The sequence below is a fragment of the Galeopterus variegatus genome, unplaced genomic scaffold (genome assembly GCF_000696425.1).
Source record: "Galeopterus variegatus unplaced genomic scaffold, G_variegatus-3.0.2 Scaffold2846, whole genome shotgun sequence".
NCBI lineage: Eukaryota > Metazoa > Chordata > Mammalia > Dermoptera > Cynocephalidae > Galeopterus > Galeopterus variegatus.
The window spans coordinates 106,486-113,584 of record NW_007728957.1 but is presented as its reverse complement, the minus strand read 5'-3'; positions in this window follow the sequence as shown (position 1 = coordinate 113,584).

Genomic DNA, 7,099 nt, shown 5'->3' with positions numbered 1-7,099 from the left:
TACACTGTGCTGTACAGTGATATAGGTTTTGACACATACATAATGTCATACATCATTACAGCATTATAAAGAATATTATCATTGCTATTTTTTTTAATTTGCAGTTTCCTGATGACATATGAGGTTGAGCATCTTTTCATGTGCTTAGTTTCCATCTGTATATCTTTTTTGGTAAGGTGTATGTTAAGATATTTTGTCCATTTTTTTAATTGGGTTGTTGGTTTTCTTACTGTTGACTTTTTAGAGTTCTTTATATATTTGGATTCCAGTCTTTTATCAGATATGTGTTTTTTAAACATTTTATTTCAGTCTATGGTTTGTGTTTCTGTTCTCTTAATCACTTATTTTACAAGTCAGAAGTTTTTATTTCATTAAAGTCTACCTTATCAATATTTTTTTTTTCCTGGATTCTGTTTTCATTGTTGCATCAAAACATCAAACCTAAGGTCACCCAGATTTTCTCATATGGTATCTTCTAGTAGTTTTACAGTTATGTGTTTTACATTTTGAATTAATTTTTGTGAAAAGTAAAAAGTCTATGTCTTGTTTTATTTCAGTCTATTTTTTGCATGGGGATGTTCAGTTGTTCCAGCACCATTTGGTGAAAAGCTTCTCCTTTTTCCATTGTATCGTCCTTGCTCCTTTATCAAAGATCAGTTGACTATATTTAGGTGGGTCTATTTTCAGGGTCTCTATATTGTTCCCTTGATCTACCTTTTCTTTCACCAATACCACACTGTTTTGATAACTGTATCTTTATAGTAAGTCTTAAAGTCAGGTATTGCCAACAGCTCTCCAACTTTGCTCTTCAGTTAGTGATTTTCTTCTTTATTTGTTTCTTTTTATTTTTTTTTCTTAAGGGTGGAGTTGTTGGTTAGAGGTTAATTTTGTCTTTAATTTTTAGAGCACATATAAAATTCTTCAGTGATGTTTCATACCTATAGGATGAAGTCCAGGTGCTTCACTGGATATTCAAATGTATTCATAATCTATTCTTTTCTTACTATTTTCTAAAACATCTATCACTCCAGGCATACCTGTCTACTCCCTGTGGCTCAAACTTGACTCAAATTTTCATACCTCTTTTTCTTTTTCACTTTGTTCTGTCTGATTATAATTCCCCTTTGTCTCATAACCATCTGAACACATTGTCTGGGGGACAAAGAGGACAGACAAGTGTCTGTTGAATTTTCTACCTTACAAGTGGTTGGTGACCCTGAGAACAGCAATTTCTTTAAGTGGAGGCAGAAGAAGCCTGGTTAGAAAAGAATAAATAGTAAATTGAAGACTTAGAGGTAAATAAATTTTCCATAAAGGAAAAACATGAATAAGAGGAGTATACTAGATGGATGGGGATGTGGAACTTAAGGGAATATTTTTGATTTTTAGATAGGAATTAATAGAATATGCTTGTTTTCTTTTTTTTTTTTTTTTTTTTTTTTTTTTGTCTTTTTCTGTGTCCGGCAACGGATCACAACCCTCAGTGTTGCCCCCGTACCGGACCGGGACCGGCAACGGGATCGCAACCCTCAGTGTTGCACCCGCAACCTCTCTCAGCCAGTGAGCGGCAGGTCTGTATGTGGGATCCTAACCCTCAGGGGGAGCGCCGCCACGCTTCCCAAGCGGCGCACTATCCAGTGCGCCACCGGGCCGGCCCCAATATGCTTGTTTTCTAATGGATGTCCTTCTTTTAAGTACCCATAGCAGCCAACTTACTTAGCTTTATTCCCTACTTTCATTTAGAGGTTATTTATTACAGAGCCTCATAGGTCTACAGAGTGCCTTGTACAAACCAGCCTCTCTGTAAATGCTGTTGAATTACTAAGAATCCTCTGAGGTCAGGCACCACTGACCAAGGTCAGGAGACTACAGTGTACAGTGAGGGGTCATGTGTAAGGGAAGTGGTGTGGGGGCCCATGATCATTCAGGGAAGTCAACATCTGGAGTCACTGTTCAATGGGGTCAACTCATGCTCAAGATGTGTTCTGAGAAGCAACTCATGAGTGTTCATTTCTCAGAGTAAACTGTGTGGCTGTGGCACATGTGCTGGTTGATTTCAAAAGCCATTCCCTACTTTCTTGTTGATAGAGACTCACTTGTGCGCACTCAGGAGAGTGCGGCGCTGGGAGCGCAGCAGCGCTCCCACCACGGGTTCAGATCCTATATATGGATGACCAGTGCGCTCACAGCACTCACTGGCTGAGCGCGGTGCGGCTGGTCTCAAAAAGGACAAAAAAAAAAAATATTAACAATGTGTCTGGATCCAGGACTCTCACTAGATGTTTTCACTTCCAGCTTCTCTTGCAGCTAGGGCTGGTCATGTGACTAAGCTCTGGCCAATGATACATAAGAAGAAATCTACTCTGAGGCTTATTGGAAAGTTTTGATTTTCTTATCAATGAAGAGAACTTTTTTCTCTATTTACATCCTGGGTGCTTGGGATTCTGGAATGAAAATGTAACCTGGAACTGCAACAGCTATCTTGAGATTGTGAAGGGACTTAAGTGGAGATGAAAAGCCAACATACCTGAAAGAGACTGAGTCCTTGACGAACTCACTGAATAAACTCTTAAACTGTCCACCACACAACTTACTATTAAGTAAAAGGTTGATGTTCCTAAAGTTTAAGACAGTTAATTTTCTGTTTTTTGCAGTCAAACACATTCTAACTGATCTAATGGAATTTCATGCACTTGCTTTAGTCTGAACATTTCCTGATTTTTCCAGACAGAATGATCAGGAAGAAGGATTTTGGAAGAGAGAGTAAAAACTAGCCTGAAACATTGCTAGCTGGGGCCCTTGGGTAATTTGGTTAATTTCCTTGAGCCTGAATAAAAACATAATGGAAAAAATATTAAAATCCAGATGTTCATGTAATTTGGGCAAACGTTATTTTCCACTAACAATTTCTGAAGAAATGGAATTTTTAGATTAATATATTTATTTATTGTAATTTACTTACATCTGAGACATGCTGATAAGTTGTAAAATGTAGTCCAGGTTTACTGAACAGATAGAGTAGGTACTGCCTTGGTCAATGAGGAGAATAAGGTACTTTGGATCAAGCACAACGTAAGCTTCTTGCAGGAGTCAGGATCAGAAATACGGGCAGTCATTGACAGCTAGGCTCAGAATGTGTTCTTGTTCTGACATAAGAGTCAGTGGTGTGTCATGATCAAATTTGACTCAGAGCCTATCTCAACTTTCTTTTCAAGCAAGTAAGAAGGTGAGGATGTTCCTGATTGGCTGAGCACAGATTCTTTCTTCAGCTCTTCGGACCAAGTCAGAGTGGAGAGTGCCCTCGCTGTGCGAAGCTGATAAGCAGCCAGTCGGTTTGGGGTTGCTGGCAAAGCAAACCAGGATCATGGCCTATTTCCCAGGCTCGTGATTGTTGCAGAGCTAACCTTAGCTCCTATCAGATTTTTTTCTGTCTTCCAAACCTTGCAGGCCAGCTTCCTCTTTGTGGATAAAAAGAAGGTAATGACCCCAATCTCTATTTTCTGGGAATGTAGTTTATTAAGCAGAACAGGAATAAACATGTTTCAAGGTTCTTATATTTTTCTGATAGAATCTAACTATGTGCTAGCTATAAGAGAAGCATGCCTAAACATAAGGACAGAGAAAGGTTAAAAGTAAAAACATCAAAAAGTTATTCAAGTAAAATAGTGACTTAAACAGGACCTAGCATAGCAACATTAATAGCAGCATAACATACTTTAAGAAAAATGTACCTTTCAAGATAAAGAAGTTTGCTTCCCTAGTTAGATAAAGCAAGCATTAATAGGTTTACAGAAAGAAAATTACAAATTCAAATCATAGTGAGAAATTCTAAAATAAATCTTCAGCTATTAATTTAATTCATGGGGAAAAAAGTAGAAAATTATAGAGTATTTTTAACAGCTTTATTGAGGTATAAATGATATACAAAAAAACTGCACGTGTAATGTGTACAATTTGGACATATTTATACATCTATGAAACCACCAGTATAATCAAGGTAATAGACATCCATCACCTACAAAAATTTCCTGTGTATCTTTGTGTGTGTGTGTGTGTGTGGTAAGAGCACCTAACATGAGATCTACATCGTTAACAAAATTTTATGTGCACAACACCTTATTATTAACTCTAGGCACTATGTTGTATAGCAGAACTCTAGAACTTACGTATTTTGCATAACTGAAACTATATAGCACTTAAACAACTGCCCATTCTTCCCTTTCCCCAGCTCCTGGCAACCACCATTCTATTCTCTGCTTTCATAAGCTTGACTATTTTAGATACCTCACAGAAGTGTAATCCTGCAGTATTTGTGCTTCTGTATCTGGATTACTTCACTTAATGTAATGTTCTCCTGTTTCATCCATATTGTCAAAAATGACAGCATTCCGGGGCCGGCCCGGTGGCGCACTGGATAGTGTGCCGCTTGGGAAGCGTGGCGGCGCTCCCGCCCGAGGGTTCGGATCCCACATACAGACCGGTTCCCGCTCACTGGCTGAGCGAGGCGTGGGAGCAACACCGAGGGTTGTGATCCCGTTGCCGGTCCCCGGTCCGGTACGGGGGCAACACTGAGGGTTGCGATCCGGGTTGTGATCCCGTTGCCGGTCCCCGGTCCGGTACGGGGGCAACACTGAGGGTTGCGATCCGGGTTGTGATCCCGTTGCCGGTCCCCGGTCCGGTACGGGGGCAACACTGAGGGTTGCGATCCGGGTTGTGATCCCGTTGCCGGTCCCCGGTCCGGTACGGGGGCAACACTGAGGGTTGCGATCCGTTGCCGGACACGGAAAAAGACAAAAGACTAAAAAAAAAAAAAAAAAATGACAGCATTCCTTCTTTTCCCAAGATATGGAAACAACAAATGTCCATTGACAGATAAATGGGTAAAGAAAGTGTGGTATATACACACAATGAAACATAGACGAAAAACCCTGAATATTAACAATCCAAGCATCTAAATTCAAGAAATGATAAAAAAACAGCACGTTTAACTAGTAGAAAAAGTGAAAGAAATTTTAAAATATAGAATCAAATTAATGGAATGAGAGTATTAAGAAAAACAGAAACTGGTTCTTTGAAAAGCATTGTCTGATAGGACCTTCTACAATGTGAAAATGTTCTGTGCTAGTATGGTGACCACCAGCTACACATAGCTATTGAGTACTTTAAATGTGGCTAGTCGTCTAACTAAAGGACCTACATTTTTTAATGTATTTAAATTTAATTTTAGTTAATTTAAATAGCCATATGTGGCTGTGATTCAACAGCACAGTTCTAAAATATTTTTATATAATATTCCCAGGTTGACATAATAATTTTTATGAAAACATAATGAGAGATAACTAGATATACCCTAAGTGACCACCAGCATTACAATGTATAGATTGTTGTATATTCATGCTATATAAAGTTATTTAAGGTTAAAATGTATTAACTAGAGCTGTTGGATTGAGTGATATACAAATGCCAACATTCAACAGTTTTAAGCCTACAAAAACAGCAGTTTCAAAGATTTCAACCTAATACATCTACGAATATATTTAAATTTCAAAAATATTCTATTGCTTGAAAAAAGCAAATTGCATAATAATATTTAGAGTATCATGCTATTATTTAACATTTAAAAAACTGCAAATTAGTACTTTGTGTTTTTAGGATACGAATACATGCAGGAAAGTCATTTATTGATATTTGACACAAATGCTAAGCTCACAGAGATTACTACCTCTGAGTGAGGGATACAGATGTCCTCAAGGAGGGGTTTGCAGGGCCCTTAGATTGTTTCATTTGTTAAAAATCTGAAGCCAATGAACAACATATTAAAACTTGCCAAAGCTGGAGGTGGGTAAATGGGCGTTCATTATACATTCTCTACATTTCTTGTGCGCTTACGATATTTCATAAAAAAAGCAGTGAAGAGAAGGAAAATGGATATAAATAGTAAAGTCTCCAGTGCCCATTTCTAAAACCTCTGCGGTAGACCTGGGACATCTGCCTACAGGGTTTAAGCCTTATAGAAGCAGCAGGTGCTGGAGGCTGGAAAACACAGCTTAGTCCTACTGTCTGCTGAGTGGGACCCTTTCGGGGTTGGAGGGCATGAGGAAGCAGCAGGGGAAGCAGGAACAGACAGGACACCTCTATGTTTCCCCTCAGGCTCCCAGGAAGACCGTGATGAGGGTCTCAGGCCATCTGGCTGCATTTTGCATGTGGCCAGGCCTGCCACCACCACATTCCCTCACAAATGGCCTGCAATCATCGACCCATACTGCACTTGCCATCCAGCCAGGCCCCACCCATCCAAGTCATGTTTCCTTTAGGAAATCATTTTCTGCGCTGCAGACCTCTCTCTTCTCCCAAGTTCATGTGTCTGCCCCATTCTTGCTTGTCAAAGGCAGCTGGCCCCCACCCATCCCACTGCAGGGAACGTGGTGAAGCCAGCTCAGGGCCACATCCATGCTGTGACAGGGTTCACACCAAATTCACCTTGCCCTAGGGTGTAGAGTTCCTTGCTTTTGCTTTCTCTGGACAAGGGAGACTCAGAGAATTAGAAGGGAGTCACGCAGAGATGGACATTAGCGTGCCATCCAGCAGGGCTAGAGCTTCTGGGGAGGGGCTTCCACAGGTGCGCCCCAGGTTGGATCAACCCACTCAGCTCCAGGCAAAAAGGACAGCTCTAGGCCTCCCTTCCAGGGAATAGCCTGTTCCTGGGTGCCCACAACACGCAGGGCAGAGCCAAGTCAGGTGGGTATGACCCCAGAGATACGGAGAGCACAACCAAGCCCATGCCTCCGGTTCCTGCTCCCACCCCTCCTTCCCTCGCAGAGAGAGTGTGGAGGTAGAGAGGAGCTGACCCGGGACGCGACGCAGGCCCTTCTGCATGGAAAGGTCAGTCGATAGCACTTCATGGGGTTGGTAAGAGGGTGAAATGAGGTAATAGATGTAATGAACTTAGAATGGTGATTGGCACATAGTAAAGATTCAGTAGTGACGGGAGTTGTTTTTATTGTTGTTAGTTATTATTTGTATTTTGTTTTTGTAGTTGTAGTTGTTTTTATCTCCCTTTGGCCCGGAAATGTGCTAGGCAATTTTCACTCACTTCTCC